We start from the raw sequence: 18,778 nt of genomic DNA, 5'->3' as shown, positions 1-18,778 counted from the left end.
CTTAGCAACCCCCTAGCAACACCCTAGCAACCACCTAGCAACCACCTAGCAACACCTTAGCAACCACCCCGGATACCATAGCAACACCTTAGCAACCGCCTAGCAACACCCTAGCAACCACCTAGCAACCACCTAGCAACACCTTAGCAAACACCCCGGATACCATAGCAACACCTTAGCAACCGCCTAGCAACACCCTAGCAACCACCTAGCAACACCTTAGCAACCACCCCGGATACCATAGCAACACCTTAGCAACCGCCTAGCAACACCCTAGCAACCACCTAGCAACCACCTAGCAACACCTTAGCAACCACCCCGGACACCATAGCAACACCTTAGCAACCGCCTAGCAACACCCTAGCAACCACCTAGCAACCACCTAGCAACACCTTAGCAACCACCCCGGATACCATAGCAACACCTTAGCAACCGCCTAGCAACACCCTAGCAACCACCTAGCAACCACCTAGCAACACCTTAGCAACCACCCCGGATACCATAGCAACACCTTAGCAACCGCCTAGCAACACCTTAGCAACCACCTAGCAACACCTTAGCAACCACCCCGGATACCATAGCAACACCTTAGCAACCACCTAGCAACACCTTAGCAACCACCCCGGATACCATAGCAACACCTTAGCAACCGCCTAGCAACACCTTAGCAACCACCTAGCAACACCTTAGCAACCACCCCGGATACCATAGCAACACCTTAGCAACTGCCTAGCAACACCCTAGCAACCACCTAGCAACCACCTAGCAACACCTTAGCAACCACCCCGGATACCATAGCAACACCCTAGCAACCACCTAGCAACACCTTAGCAACCACCCCGGATACCATAGCAACACCTTAGCAACCGCCTAGCAACACCCTAGCAACCACCTAGCAACACCTTAGCAACCACCCCGGATACCATAGCAACACCTTAGCAACCGCCTAGCAACACCTTAGCAACCACCTAGCAACACCTTAGCAACCACCCCGGATACCATAGCAACACCTTAGCAACCGCCTAGCAACACCCTAGCAACCACTTAGCAACCACCTAGCAACACCTTAGCAACCACCCCGGATACCATAGCAACACCTTAGAAACCGCCTAGCAACACCCTAGCAACCACCTAGCAACCACCTAGCAACACCTTAGCAACCACCCAAGATACCATAGCAACACCTTAGCAACCGCCTAGCAACACCTTAGCAACCACCTAGCAACCACCTAGCAACACCTTAGCAACCACCCCGGATACCATAACAACACCTTAGCAACCGCCTAGCAACACCTTAGCAACCACCTAGCAACCACCTAGCAACACCTTAGCAACCACCCCGGATACCATAGCAACACCTTAGCAACCGCCTAGCAACACCTTAGCAACCGCCTAGCAACACCTTAGCAACCACCTAGCAACCACCTAGCAACACCTTAGCAACCACCCCGGATACCATAGCAACACCTTAGCAACCGCCTAGCAACCAGCTAGCAACCACCTAGCAACACCTTAGCAACCACCCCGGATACCATAGCAACACCTTAGCAACCACTTAGCAACACCTTAGCAACCACCTAGCAACACCATAGCAGATACCAGCCAGCACTGCAATCACACTCGCAGTTTCTGTAGGAACTGCAATCTAGTTCTTCTTCTTCTTCTTCTTATTATTATTATTATTCCACCTGTTTTTTGTCCGGTTAACTAGTGCCGCAGTTTTCGAAATATCGACTTCGTTCAAAAGAGAAAACGTGCGTCCATATCGGGAATGGTGGGCTTGTATACAGCTTTCCGATCGGACTTACGTTTTTCGTAAAAACTTCGTAAGTACGCGTTTTTTTGCCCATTGAAAATGAATGGGCAGAACTTTGCACGCCCGTGGACGTCGCAATTTTTGAAATACTAAGATGAAACCAATTGAGGACCTGTAGAACTTATTGAGCTCTTTCCGAAAATATGCGTTACGAAAAGTTACGACGTACGGATTTCGTACGAATGTCGTACGAAGTGGCCCCATTGGAATGAATGGGGCCAATCGGAGGACGGCAGCTAGATCGAAGGACAGGTAGCTAGAACTCCAGTACTGTGAGTGTATGGAGCAGCTATGGGATAAAACAGCGTTAGGTCAAAAGTTTGGACACCCCGGCCCCCCAGTACTGTGTGTAATGGAGCCACGGGTCAAAAGTTTGGACACCCCGGCCCCCCAGTACTGTGTGTAATGGAGCCACGGGTCAAAAGTTTGGACACCCCGGAACGGCCAGAGCAACCTAGCGTGCATAGCTGATTGATGTATTTGCACGTTGCGTAGCAACGTGCAAACACCATTTAATCAAATTTATGCATATACATCACCTAGCAACCACCTAGAAACACCATAGCAACCACCCTGGATACCATAGCAACACCTTAGCAACCGCCTAGCAACACCATAGCAACCACCTAGCAACCATCTAGCAACACCTTAGCAACCACCCCAGATACCATAGCAACACCTTAGCAACACCCTAGCAACCACCTAGCAACACCTTAGCAACGACCCCGGATACCATAGCAACACCTTAACAACCGCCTAGCAACACCCTAGCAACCACCTAGCAACCACCTAGCAACACCTTAGCAACCACCCCGGATACCATAGCAACACCTTAGCAACCGCCTAGCAACCACCTAGCAACACCTTAGCAACCACCACAGATACCATAGCAACACCTTAGCAACCGCCTAGCAACACCTTAGCAACCACCTAGCAACACCTTAGCAACCACCCCGGATACCATAGCAACACCTTAGCAACCGCCTAGCAACACCTAGCAACCACCTAGCAACCACTTAGCAACACCTTAGCAACCACCCCGGATACCATAGCAACACCTTAGCAACCGCCTAGCAACACCCTAGCAACCACCTAGCAACCACCTAGCAACACCTTAGCAACCACCCCGGATACCATAGCAACACCTTAGCAACTGCCTAGCAACCACCTAGCAACACCTTAGCAACCACCCTGGATACCATAGCAACACCTTAGCAACCGCCTAGCAACTGCTTAGGAGTGACCTACCAACCACTTAGCAACACCATAGCAACCACCCTGGATACCATAGCAACACCTTAGCAACCGCCTAGCAACACCCTAGCAACCACCTAGCAACCACCTAGCAACACCTTAGCAACCACCCTGGATACCATAGCAACACCTTAGCAACCGCCTAGCAACACCCTAGCAACCACCTAGCAACCACCTAGCAACACCTTAGCAACCACCCCGGATACCATAGCAACACCTTAGCAACCGCCTAGCAACACCCTAGCAACCACCTAGCAACACCTTAGCAACCACCCCGGATACCATAGCAACACCTTAGCAACCGCCTAGCAACACCCTAGCAACCACCTAGCAACCACCTAGCAACACCTTAGCAACCACCCCGGATACCATAGCAACACCTTAGCAACCGCCTAGCAACACCTTAGCAACCACCCCGGATACCATAGCAACACCTTAGCAACCACCTAGCAACTGCTTAGGAGTGACCTACCAACCACTTAGCAACACCATAGCAACCACCCTGGATACCATAGCAACACCTTAGCAACCGCCTAGCAACACCCTAGCAACCACCTAGCAACCACCTAGCAACACCTTAGCAACCACCCGGATACCATAGCAACACCTTAGCAACCGCCTAGCAACACCCTAGCAACCACCTAGCAACCACCTAGCAACACCTTAGCAACCACCCCGGATACCATAGCAACACCTTAGCAACCGCCTAGCAACACCCTAGCAACCACCTAGCAACACCTTAGCAACCACCCCGGATACCATAGCAACACCTTAGCAACCGCCTAGCAACACCCTAGCAACCACCTAGCAACCACCTAGCAACACCTTAGCAACCATCCCGGATACCATAGCAACACCTTAGCAACCACCTAGCAACACCTTAGCAACCACCCCGGATACCATAGCAACACCTTAGCAACACCATAGCAGATACCAGCCAGCACTGCAATCACACTCGCAGTTTCTGTAGGAACTGCAATCTAGTTATTATTAGTGTGATTGCAGTAATGCAATCACAGTATTGTTCTTCTTAAGTCTTATTCTTATTATTATTATTATTATTCCACCTGTTTTTTGTCCGGTTAACTAGTGCCGCAGTTTTCGAAATATCGACTTCGTTCAAAAGAGAAAACGTGCGTCCATATCGGGAATGGTGGGCTTGTATACAGCTTTCCGATCGGACTTACGTTTTTCGTAAAAACTTCGTAAGTACGCGTTTTTTTGACCATTGAAAATGAATGGGCAGAACTTTGCACGCCCGTGGACGTCGCAATTTTTGAAATACGAAGATGAAACCAATTGAGGACCTGTAGAACTTATTGAGCTCTTTCCGAAAATATGCGTTACGAAAAGTTACGTCGTACGGATTTCGTACGATTGTCGTACGAAGTGGCCCCATTGGAATGAATGGGGCCAATCGGAGGACGGCAGCTAGATCGAAGGACAGGTAGCTAGAACTCCAGTACTGTGAGTGTATGGAGCAGCTATGGGATAAATCAGCGTTAGGTCAAAAGTTTGGACACCCCGGCCCCCCAGTACTGTGTGTAATGGAGCCACGGGTCAAAAGTTTGGACACCCCGGCCCCCCAGTACTGTGTGTAATGGAGCCACGGGTCAAAAGTTTGGACACCCCCGAACGGCCAGAGCAACCTAGCGTGCATAGCTGATTGATGTATTTGCACGTTGCGTAGCAACGTGCAAACACCATTTAATCTAATTTATGCATATATATCACCTAGCAACCACCTAGAAACACCATAGCAACCACCCCGGATACCATAGCAACACCATAGCAACCGCCTAGCAACACCATAGCAACCACCTAGCAACCACCTAGCAACACCTTAGCAACCTCCCCGGATACCATAGCAACACCTTAGCAACCGCCTAGCAACACCTTAGCAACCGCATAGCAACCACTTAGCAACACCTTAGCAACCACCCCGGATACCATAGCAACACCTTAGCAACCGCCTAGCAACCACCTAGCAACACCTTAGCAACCACCCAAGATACCATAGCAACACCTTAGCAACCGCCTAGCAACACCTTAGCAACCACCTAGCAACACCTTAGCAACCACCCCGGATACCATAGCAACACCTTAGCAACCGCCTAGCAACACCCTAGCAACCACCTAGCAACCACCTAGCAACACATTAGCAACCACCCCGGATACCATAGCAACACCTTAGCAACCGCCTAGCAACACCCTAGCAACAACCTAGCAACCACCTAGCAACACCTTAGCAACCACCCTGGATACCATAGCAACACCTTAGCAACCGCCTAGCAACACCTTAGCAACCACCTAGCAACCACCTAGCAACACCTTAGCAACCACCCCGGATACCATAGCAACACCTTAGCAACCGCCTAGCAACACTCTAGCAACCACCTAGCAACCACCTAGCAACACCTTAGCAACCACCCCGGATACCATAGCAACACCTTAGCAACCGCCTAGCAACACCTTAGCAACCACCTAGCAACCACTTAGCAACACCTTAGCAACCACCCCGGATACCATAGCAACACCTTAGCAACCGCCTAGCAACACCCTAGCAACCACCTAGCAACCACCTAGCAACACCATAGCAACCACCCCGGATACCATAGCAACACCTTAGCAACCGCCTAGCAACACCCTAGCAACCACCTAGCAACCACCTAGCAACACCTTAGCAACCACCCCGGATACCATAGCAACACCTTAGCAACCGCCTAGCAACACCTTAGCAACCACCTAGCAACCACCTAGCAACACCTTAGCAACCACCCTGGATACCATAGCAACACCTTAGCAACTGCCTAGCAACACCCTAGCAACCACCTAGCAACCACCTAGCAACACCTTAGCAACCACCCCGGATACCATAGCAACACCTTAGCAACTGCCTAGCAACACCCTAGCAACCACCTAGCAACACCTTAGCAACCACCCTGGATACCATAGCAACACCTTAGCAACCGCCTAGCAACACCTTAGCAACCACCTAGCAACCACTTAGCAACACCTTAGCAACCACCCCGGATACCATAGCAACACCTTAGCAACCGCCTAGCAACCACCTAGCAACCACCTAGCAACACCTTAGCAACCACCCCGGATACCATAGTAACACCTTAGCAACCGCCTAGCAACACCCTAGCAACCACCTAGCAACACCTTAGCAACCATCCCGGATACCATAGCAACACCTTAGCAACCGCCTAGCAATACCTTAGCAACCACCTAGCAACATCTTAGCAACCACCCCGGATACCATAGCAACACCTTAGCAACCACCTAGCAACACCTTAGCAACCACCTAGCAACACCTTAGCAGATACCAGCCAGCACTGCAATCACACTCGCAGTTTCTGCAGGAACTGCAATCTAGTTATTATTATTATTATTATTATTCCACCTGTTTTTTGTCCGGTTAACTAGTGCCGCAGTTTTCGAAATATCGACTTCGTTCAAAAGAGAAAACGTGCTTCCATATCGGGAATGGTGGGCTTGTATACAGCTTTCCGATCGGACTTACGTTTTTCGTAAAAACTTCGTAAGTACGCGTTTTTTTGACCATTGAAAATGAATGGGCAGAACTTTGCACGCCCGTGGACGTCGCAATTTTTGAAATACGAAGATGAAACCAATTGAGGACCTGTAGAACTTATTGAGCTCTTTCCGAAAATATGCGTTACGAAAAGTTACGACGTACGGATTTCGTACGAATGTCGTACGAAGTGGCCCCATTGGAATGAATGGGGCCAATCGGAGGACGGCAGCTAGATCGAAGGACAGGTAGCTAGAACTCCAGTACTGTGTGTAATGGAGCAGCTATGGGATAAAACAGCATTAGGTCAAAAGTTTGGACACCCCGGCCCCCCAGTACTGTGTGTAATGGAGCCACGGGTCAAAAGTTTGGACACCCCGGCCCCCCAGTACTGTGTGTAATGGAGCCACGGGTCAAAAGTTTGGACACCCCGGCCCCCCAGTACTGTGTGTAATGGAGCCACGGGTCAAAAGTTTGGACACCCCCGAACGGCCAGAGCAACCTACCGTGCATAGCTGATTGATGTATTTGCACGTTGCGTAGCAACGTGCAAACACCATTTAATCTAATTTATGCATATAAATCACCTAGCAACCACCTAGAAACACCATAGCAACCACCACAGATACCATAGCAACACCTTAGCAACCACCTAGCAACTGCTAAGGAGTGACCTACCAACCACTTAGCAACACCATAGCAACTACCCCGGATACCATAGCAACACCTTAGCAACCGCCTAGCAACACCTTAGCAACCACACCGGATACCATAGCAACACCTTAGCAACCGCCTAGCAACACCCTAGCAACCACCTAGCAACCACCTAGCAACACCTTAGCAACCATCCCGGATACCATAGCAACACCTTAGCAACCACCTAGCAACCACCTAGCAACACCTTAGCAACCACCCAACATACCATAGCAACACCTTAGCAACCACCTAGCAACACCTTAGCAACCACCTAGCAACCACCTAGCAACACCTTAGCAACCACCCCGGATACCATAGCAACACCTTAGCAACCGCCTAGCAACACCTTAGCAACCACCTAGCAACCACCTAGCAACACCTTAGCAACCATCCCGGATACCATAGCAACACCTTAGCAACCACCTAGCAACCACCTAGCAACACCTTAGCAACCACCCAAGATACCATAGCAACACCTTAGCAACCACCTAGCAACACCTTAGCAACCACCTAGCAACCACCTAGCAACACCTTAGCAACCACCGCGGATACCATAGCAACACCTTAGCAACGGCCTAGCAACACCTTAGCAACCACCTAGCAACCACCTAGCAACACCTTAGCAACCACCCCGGATACCATAGCAACACCTTAGCAACCGCCTAGCAACACCCTAGCAACCACCTAGCAACACCTTAGCAACCACCCCGGATACCATAGCAACACCTTAGCAACCGCCTAGCAACACCTTAGCAACCACCTAGCAACCACCTAGCAACACCTTAGCAACCACCCCGGATACCATAGCAACACCTTAGCAACCGCCTAGCAACACCTTAGCAACCACCTAGCAACCACCTAGCAACACCTTAGCAACCACCCCAGATACCATAGCAACACCTTAGCAACCGCCTAGCAACACCTTAGCAACCACCTAGCAACCACCTAGCAACACCTTAGCAACCACCCCGCATACCATAGCAACACCTTAGCAACCGCCTAGCAACACCTTAGCAACCACCTAGCAACCACCTAGCAACACCTTAGCAACCACCCCGGATACCATAGCAACACCTTAGCAACCGCCTAGCAACACCCTAGCAACCACCTAGCAACCACCTAGCAACACCTTAGCAACCACCCCGGATACCATAGCAACACCTTAGCAACCGCCTAGCAACCACCTAGCAACCACCTAGCAACACCTTAGCAACCACCCCGGATACCATAGCAACACCTTAGCAACCGCCTAGCAACACCCTAGCAACCACCTAGCAACCACCTAGCAACACCTTAGCAACCACCCCGGATACCATAGCAACACCTTAGCAACACCATAGCAGATACCAGCCAGCACTGCAATCACACTCGCAGTTTCTGTAGGAACTGCAATCTAGTTAGTGTGATTGCAGTAATGCAATCACAGTATTGTTCTTCTTAAGTCTTATTCTTATTAGTGTGATTGCAGTAATGCAATCACAGTATTGTTCTTCTTAAGTCTTATTAGTGTGATTGCAGTAATGCAATCACAGTACTGATCTTCTTAAGTCTTATTCTTCTTCTTCTTCTTCTTATTATTCCACCTGTTTTTTGTCCGGTTAACTAGTGCCGCAGTTTTCGAAATATCGACTTCGTTCAAAAGAGAAAACGTGCGTCCATATCGGGAATGGTGGGCTTGTATACAGCTTTCCGATCGGACTTACGTTTTTCGTAAAAACTTCGTAAGTACGCGTTTTTTTGCCCATTGAAAATGAATGGGCAGAACTTTGCACGCCCGTGGACGTCGCAATTTTTGAAATACGAAGATGAAACCAATTGAGGACCTGTAGAACTTATTGAGCTCTTTCCGAAAATATGCGTTACGAAAAGTTACGTCGTACGGATTTCGTACGATTGTCGTACGAAGTGGCCCCATTGGAATGAATGGGGCCAATCGGAGGACGGCAGCTAGATCGAAGGACAGGTAGCTAGAACTCCAGTACTGTGTGTAATGGAGCAGCTATGGGATAAAACAGCATTAGGTCAAAAGTTTGGACACCCCGGCCCCCCAGTACTGTGTGTAATGGAGCCACGGGTCAAAAGTTTGGACACCCCGGCCCCCCCAGTACTGTGTGTAATGGAGCCACGGGTCAAAAGTTTGGACACCCCCGAACGGCCAGAGCAACCTAGCGTGCATAGCTGATTGATGTATTTGCACGTTGCGTAGCAACGTGCAAACACCATTTAATCAAATTTATGCATATACATCACCTAGCAACCACCTAGAAACACCATAGCAACCACCCCGGATACCATAGCAACACCTTAGCAACCGCCTAGCAACACCCTAGCAACCACCTAGCAACCACCTAGCAACACCTTAGCAACCACCCTGGATACCATAGCAACACCTTAGCAACCGCCTAGCAACACCATAGCAAGCACCTAGCAACCATCTAGCAACACCTTAGCAACCACCCCAGATACCATAGCAACACCTTAGCAACCGGCTAGCAACACCTTAGCAACCACCTAGCAACCACCTAGCAACACCTTAGCAACCACCCCGGATACCATAGCAACACCTTAGCAACCGCCTAGCAACACCCTAGCAACCACCTAGCAACCACCTAGCAACACCTTAGCAACCACCCCGGATACCATAGCAACACCTTAGCAACCGCCTAGCAACACCCTAGCAACCACCTAGCAACACCTTAGCAACCACCCCAGATACCATAGCAACACCTTAGCAACCGCCTAGCAACACCTTAGCAACCACCTAGCAACCACCTAGCAACACCTTAGCAACCACCCCGGATACCATAGCAACACCTTAGCAACCGCCTAGCAACACCCTAGCAACCACCTAGCAACCACCTAGCAACACCTTAGCAACCACCCCGGATACCATAGCAACACCTTAGCAACCGCCTAGCAACACCCTAGCAACCACCTAGCAACCACCTAGCAACACCTTAGCAACCACCCCGGATACCATAGCAACACCTTAGCAACCGCCTAGCAACACCCTAGCAACCACCTAGCAACACCTTAGCAACCACCCCGGATACCATAGCAACACCTTAGCAACCGCCTAGCAACACCCTAGCAACCACCTAGCAACCACCTAGCAACACCTTAGCAACCACCCCGGATACCATAGCAACACCTTAGCAACCGCCTAGCAACACCCTAGCAACCACCTAGCAACACCTTAGCAACCACCCCGGATACCATAGCAACACCTTAGCAACCGCCTAGCAACACCCTAGCAACCACCTAGCAACACCTTAGCAACCACCCCGGATACCATAGCAACACCTTAGCAACCGCCTAGCAACACCCTAGCAACCACCTAGCAACACCTTAGCAACCACCCTGGATACCATAGCAACACCTTAGCAACCGCCTAGCAACACCATAGCAACCACCTAGCAACCATCTAGCAACACCTTAGCAACCACCCCAGATACCATAGCAACACCTTAGCAACCGCCTAGCAACACCATAGCAACCACCTAGCAACCATCTAGCAACACCTTAGCAACCACCCCAGATACCATAGCAACACCTTAGCAACCACCCCGGAAACCATAGCAACACCTTAGCAACCGCCTAGCAACACCCTAGCAACCACCTAGCAACCCAATAGCAACACCTTAGCAACCACCCCAGATACCATAGCAACACCTTAGCAACCGCCTGGCAACACCTTAGCAACCGCCTAGCAACACCCTAGCAACCACCTAGCAACACCTTAGCAACCACCCTGGATACCATAGCAACACCTTAGCAACCGCCTAGCAACACCATAGCAACCACCTAGCAACCATCTAGCAACACCTTAGCAACCACCCCAGATACCATAGCAACACCTTAGCAACCGCCTAGCAACACCCTAGCAACCACCTAGCAACCACCTAGCAACACCCTAGCAACCACCCCGGATACCATAGCAACACCTTAGCAACCGCCTAGCAACACCCTAGCAACCACCTAGCAACCACCTAGTAACACCTTAGCAACCACCCTGGATACCATAGCAACACCTTAGCAACCGCCTAGCAACACCTTAGCAACCACCTAGCAACCACCTAGCAACACCTTAGCAACCACCCCGGATACCATAGCAACACCTTAGCAACCACCTAGCAACACCCTAGCAACCACCTAGCAACCACCTAGCAACACCTAAGCAACCACCCCGGATACCATAGCAACACCTTAGCAACCGCCTAGCAACACCCTAGCAACCACCTAGCAACCACCTAGCAACACCTTAGCAACCACCCCGGATACCATAGCAACACCTTAGCAACCGCCTAGCAACACCCTAGCAACCACCTAGCAACACCTTAGCAACCACCCTGGATACCATAGAAACACCTTAGCAACCGCCTAGCAACACCCTAGCAACCACCTAGCAACCACCTAGCAACACCTTAGCAACCGCCTAGCAACACCCTAGCAACCACCTAGCAACCACCTAGCAACACCTTAGCAACCACCCCGGATACCATAGCAACACCTTAGCAACCGCCTAGCAACACCCTAGCAACCACCTAGCAACCACCTAGCAACACCTTAGCAACCACCCCGGATACCATAGCAACACCTTAGCAACCGCCTAGCAACACCCTAGCAACCACCTAGCAACCCAATAGCAACACCTTAGCAACCACCCCAGATACCATAGCAACACCTTAGCAACCGCCTGGCAACACCTTAGCAACCACCTAGCAACCACCTAGCAACCACCTAGCAACACCTTAGCAACCACCCCGGATACCATAGCAACACCTTAGCAACCGCCTAGCAACACCTTAGCAACCACCTAGCAACCCAATAGCAACACCTTAGCAACCACCCCAGATACCATAGCAACACCTTAGCAACCGCCTAGCAACACCTTAACAACCACCTAGCAACATCTTAGCAACCACCCCGGATACCATAGCAACACCTTAGCAACACCTTAGCAGATACCAGCCAGCACTGCAATCACACTCGCAGTTTCTGCAGGAACTGCAATCTAGTTCTTCTTCTTCTTCTTCTTCTTATTATTATTATTATTATTCCACCTGTTTTTTGTCCGGTTAACTAGTGCCGCAGTTTTCAAAATATCGACTTCGTTCAAAAGAGAAAACGTGCGTCCATATCGGGAATGGTGGGCTTGTATACAGCTTTCCGATCGGACTTACGTTTTTCGTAAAAACTTCGTAAGTACGCGTTTTTTTGCCCATTGAAAATGAATGGGCAGAACTTTGCACGCCCGTGGACGTCGCAATTTTTGAAATACGAAGATGAAACCAATTGAGGACCTGTAGAACTTATTGAGCTCTTTCCGAAAATATGCGTTACGAAAAGTTACGACGTACGGATTTCGTACGAATGTCGTACGAAGTGGCCCCATTGGAATGAATGGGGCCAATCGGAGGACGGCAGCTAGATCGAAGGACAGGTAGCTAGAACTCCAGTACTGTGTGTAATGGAGCAGCTATGGGATAAAACAGCATTAGGTCAAAAGTTTGGACACCCCGGCCCCCCAGTACTGTGTGTAATGGAGCCACGGGTCAAAAGTTTGGACACCCCGGCCCCCCAGTACTGTGTGTAATGGAGCCACGGGTCAAAAGTTTGGACACCCCCGAACGGCCAGAGCAACCTAGCGTGCATAGCTGATTGATGTATTTGCACGTTGCGTAGCAACGTGCAAACACCATTTAATCAAATTTATGCATATACATCACCTAGCAACCACCTAGAAACACCATAGCAACCACCCTGGATACCATAGCAACACCTTAGCAACCGCCTAGCAACACCATAGCAACCACCTAGCAACCATCTAGCAACACCTTAGCAACCACCCCAGATACCATAGCAACACCTTAGCAACCGCCTAGCAACACCCTAGCAACCACCTAGCAACCACCTAGCAACACCTTAGCAACCACCCCGGATACCATAGCAACACCTTAGCAACCGCCTAGCAACACCCTAGCAACCACCTAGCAACCACCTAGCAACACCTTAGCAACCACCCCGGATACCATAGCAACACCTTAGCAACCGCCTAGCAACACCCTAGCAACCACCTAGCAACACCTTAGCAACCACCCCGGATACCATAGCAACACCTTAGCAACCGCCTAGCAACACCCTAGCAACCACCTAGCAACCACCTAGCAACACCTTAACAACCACCCCGGATACCATAGCAACACCTTAGCAACCGCCTAGCAACACCCTAGCAACCACCTAGCAACCACCTAGCAACACCTTAGCAACCACCCCGGATACCATAGCAACACCTTAGCAACCGCCTAGCAACACCCTAGCAACCACCTAGCAACACCTTAGCAACCACCCCGGATACCATAGCAACACCTTAGCAACCGCCTAGCAACACCCTAGCAACCACCTAGCAACACCTTAGCAACCACCCCGGATACCATAGCAACACCTTAGCAACCGCCTAGCAACACCTTAGCAACCACCTAGCAACCACCTAGCAACACCTTAGCAACCACCCCGGATACCATAGCAACACCTTAGCAACCGCCTAGCAACACCTTAGCAACCACCTAGCAACACCTTAGCAACCACCCCAGATACCATAGCAACACCTTAGCAACCGCCTAGCAACACCTTAGCAACCGCCTAGCAACACCTTAGCAACCACCTAGCAACCACCTAGCAACACCTTAGCAACCACCCCAGATACCATAGCAACACCTTAGCAACCGCCTAGCAACACCCTAGCAACCACCTAGCAACACCTTAGCAACCACCCCGGATACCATAGCAACACCTTAGCAACCGCCTAGCAACACCTTAGCAACCACCTAGCAACACCTTAGCAACCACCCCGGATACCATAGCAACACCTTAGCAACCGCCTAGCAACACCTTAGCAACCACCTAGCAACACCTTAGCAACCACCCCGGATACCATAGCAACACCTTAGCAACCGCCTAGCAACACCTTAGCAACCACCTAGCAACACCTTAGCAACCACCCCGGATACCATAGCAACACCTTAGCAACCGCCTAGCAACACCTTAGCAACCACCTAGCAACACCTTAGCAACCACCCCAGATACCATAGCAACACCTTAGCAACCGCCTAGCAACACCTTAGCAACCACCTAGCAACCACTTAGCAACACCTTAGCAACCACCCCGGATACCATAGCCACACCTTAGCAACCACTTAGCAACACCTTAGCAACACCACAGCAGATACCAGCCAGCACTGCAATCACACTCGCAGTTTCTGTAGGAACTGCAATCTAGTTATTATTATTATTCCACCTGTTTTTTGTCCGGTTAACTAGTGCCGCAGTTTTCGAAATATCGACTTCGTTCAAAAGAGAAAACGTGCGTCCATATCGGGAATGGTGGGCTTGTATACAGCTTTCCGATCGGACTTACGTTTTTCGTAAAAACTTCGTAAGTACGCGTTTTTTTGCCCATTGAAAATGAATGGGCAGAACTTTGCACGCCCGTGGACGTCGCAATTTTTGAAATACGAAGATGAAACCAATTGAGGACCTGTAGAACTTATTGAGCTCTTTCCGAAAATATGCGTTACGAAAAGTTACGACGTACGGATTTCGTACGATTGTCGTACGAAGTGGCCCCATTGGAATGAATGGGGCCCATCGGAGGACGGCAGCTAGATCGAAGGACAGGTAGCTAGAACTCCAGTACTGTGAGTGTATGGAGCAGCTATGGGATAAAACAGCATTAGGTCAAAAGTTTGTACACCCCGGCCACCCAGTACTGTGTGTAATGGAGCCATGGGTCAAAAGTTTGGACACCCCGACCCCCAGTACTGTGTGTAATGGAGCCACGGGTCAAAAGTTTGGACACCCCCGAACGGCCAGAGCAACCTAGCGTGCATAGCTGATTGATGTATTTGCACGTTGCGTAGCAACGTGCAAACACCGTTTAATCTAATTAATGCATATTAATCACCTAGCAACCACCTAGAAACACCATAGCAACCACCACAGATACCATAGCAACACCTTAGCAACCGCCTAGCAACACCTTAGCAACCACCTAGCAACCACCTAGCAACACCTTAGCAACCTCCCCGGATACCATAGCAACACCTTAGCAACCGCATAGCAACCACTTAGCAACACCTTAGCAACCACCCCGGATACCATAGCAACACCTTAGCAACCGCCTAGCAACCACCTAGCAACACCTTAGCAACCATCCCGGATACCATAGCAACACCTTAGCAACCGCCTAGCAACACCTTAGCAACCACCTAGCAACACCTTAGCAACCACCCCGGATACCATAGCAACACCTTAGCAACCGCCTAGCAACACCATAGCAACCACCTAGCAACCACCTAGCAACACCTTAGCAACCACCCCGGATACCATAGCAACACCTTAGCAACCACCTAGCAACACCCTAGCAACCACCTAGCAACACCTTAGCAACCACCCCGGAAACCATAGCAACACCTTAGCAACTGCCTAGCAACACCCTAGCAACCACCTAGCAACCACCTAGCAACACCTTAGCAACCACCCCAAATACCATAGCAACACCTTAGCAACCGCCTAGCAACACCTTAGCAACCGCCTAGCAACACCTTAGCAACCACCTAGTAACCACCTAGCAACACCTTAGCAACCATCCCGGATACCATAGCAACACCTTAGCAACCGCCTAGCAACACCTTAGCAACCACCTAGCAACACCTTAGCAACCACCCCGGATACCATAGCAACACCTTAGCAACCGCCTAGCAACACCATAGCAACCACCTAGCAACCACCTAGCAACACCTTAGCAACCACCCCGGATACCATAGCAACACCCTAGCAACCACCTAGCAACACCTTAGCAACCACCCCGGATACCATAGCAACACCTTAGCAACTGCCTAGCAACACCCTAGCAACCACCTAGCAACCACCTAGCAACACCTTAGCAACCACCCAAGATACCATAGCAACACCTTAGCAATCGCCTAGCAACACCCTAGCAACCACCTAGCAACCACCTAGCAACACCTTAGCAACCACCCCGGATACCATAGCAACAACTTAGCAACCGCCTAGCAACACCTTAGCAACCACCTAGCAACCACCTAGCAACCACCTAGCAACACCTTAGCAACCACCCCAAATACCATAGCAACACCTTAGCAACCGCCTAGCAACACCTTAGCAACCGCCTAGCAACACCTTAGCAACCACCTAGTAACCACCTAGCAACACCTTAGCAACCACCCCAGATACCATAGCAACACCTTAGCAACCGCCTAGCAACACCTTAGCAACCACCTAGTAACCACCTAGCAACACCTTAGCAACCACCCCGGATACCATAGCAACACCTTAGCAACACCTTAGCAGATACCAGCCAGCACTGCAATCACACTCGCAGTTTCTGCAGGAACTGCAATCTAGTTATTATTATTATTCCACCTGTTTTTTGTCCGGTTAACTAGTGCCGCAGTTTTCGAAATATCGACTTCATTCAAAAGAGAAAACGTGCGTCCATATCGGGAATGGTGGGCTTGTATACAGCTTTCCGATCGGACTTACGTTTTTCGTAAAAACTTCGTAAGTACGCGTTTTTTTGCCCATTGAAAATGAATGGGCAGAACTTTGCACGCCCGTGGACGTCGCAATTTTTGAAATACGAAGATGAAACCAATTGAGGACCTGTAGAACTTAATGAGCTCTTTCCGAAAATATGCGTTACGAAAAGTTACGACGTACGGATTTCGTACGATTGTCGTACGAAGTGGCCCCATTGGAATGAATGGGGCCAATCGGAGGACGGCAGCTAGATCGAAGGACAGGTAGCTAGAACTCCAGTACTGTGTGTAATGGAGCAGCTATGGGATAAATCAGCGTTAGGTCAAAAGTTTGGACACCCCGGCCCCCCAGCACTGTGTGTAATGGAGCCATGGGTCAAAAGTTTGGACACCCCGGCCCCCCAGTACTGTGTGTAATGGAGCCACGGGTCAAAAGTTTGGACACCCCCGAACGGCCAGAGCAACCTAGCGTGCATAGCTGATTGATGTATTTGCACGTTGCGTAGCAACGTGCAAACACCATTTAATCTAATTTATGCATATAAATCACCTAGCAACCACCTAGAAACACCATAGCAACCACCACAGATACCATAGCAACACCTTAGCAACCGCCTAGCAACACCTTAGCAACCACCTAGCAACCACCTAGCAACACCTTAGCAACCTCCCCGGATACCATAGCAACACCTTAGCAACCGCCTAGCAACACCTTAGCAACCGCATAGCAACCACTTAGCAACACCTTAGCAACCACCCCGGATACCATAGCAACACCTTAGCAACCGCCTAGCAACCACCTAGCAACACCTTAGCAACCACCCCGGATACCATAGCAACACCTTAGCAACCGCCTAGCAACACCTTAGCAACCACCTAGCAACACCTTAGCAACCACCCCGGATACCATAGCAACACCTTAGCAACCGCCTAGCAACACCCTAGCAACCACCTAGCAACCACCTAGCAACATCTTAGCAACCACCCTGGATACCATAGCAACACCTTAGCAACCGCCTAGCAACACCTTAGCAACCACCTAGCAACCACCTAGCAACACCTTAGCAACCACCCCGGATACCATAGCAACACCTTAGCAACCGCCTAGCAACACCCTAGCAACCACCTAGCAACCACCTAGCAACACCTTAGCAACCACCCTGGATACCATAGCAACACCTTAGCAACCGCCTAGCAACACCCTAGCAACCACCTAGCAACCACCTAGCAACACCTTAGCAACCACCCCGGATACCATAGCAACACCTTAGCAACCGCCTAGCAACACCCTAGCAACCACCTAGCAACCACCTAGCAACACCTTAGCAACCACCCTGGATACCATAGCAACACCTTAGCAACCACCTAGCAACACCTTAGCAACCACCTAGAAACACCTTAGCAACCACCCAGGATACCATAGCAACACCTTAGCAACCACCTAGCAACACCTTAGCAACCACCCTGGACACCATAGCAACACCTTAGCAACCACCTAGCAACACCTTAGCAACCACACCATAGCATCCACCCCGGATACCATAGCAACACTTAAGCAACCGCCTAGCAACCACCTAGCAACACCTTAGCAACCACCCCGGATACCATAGCAACACCTTAGCAACCACCTAGCAACACCTTAGCAACCACCTAGCAACACCTTAGCAACCACCTAGCAACACCCTAGCAACCACCTAGCAACACCTTAGCAACCACCCCGGATACCATAGCAACACCTTAGCAACCGCCTAGCAACACCCTAGCAACCACCTAGCAACCACCTAGCAACACCTTAGCAACCACCCCGGATACCATAGCAACACCTTAGCAACCGCCTAGCAACACCCTAGCAACCACCTAGCAACCACCTAGCAACACCTTAGCAACCACCCCGGATACCATAGCAACACC

General features: G+C 50.3%; 1 long non-coding RNA gene across 1 annotated transcript; it reads right to left on the bottom strand.

Moving 5' to 3' along the window:
- Positions 1-496: 496 nt before the first annotated feature.
- LOC125780666 (uncharacterized) lies at positions 497-11,236 on the bottom strand. The gene is made up of 3 exons (XR_007423936.1): positions 11,210-11,236; positions 1,153-1,414; positions 497-772 (listed from the first exon to the last, which is right to left on the bottom strand). It is a non-coding gene; the product is annotated as an uncharacterized LOC125780666 (long non-coding RNA).
- Positions 11,237-18,778: the final 7,542 nt, after the last annotated feature.

Source organism: Astyanax mexicanus, chromosome 1, assembly GCF_023375975.1.
Source record: "Astyanax mexicanus isolate ESR-SI-001 chromosome 1, AstMex3_surface, whole genome shotgun sequence".
NCBI lineage: Eukaryota > Metazoa > Chordata > Actinopteri > Characiformes > Acestrorhamphidae > Astyanax > Astyanax mexicanus.
The sequence above is the reverse complement of the archived record's forward strand: the minus strand, read 5'-3'. Positions and strand labels throughout refer to the sequence as shown.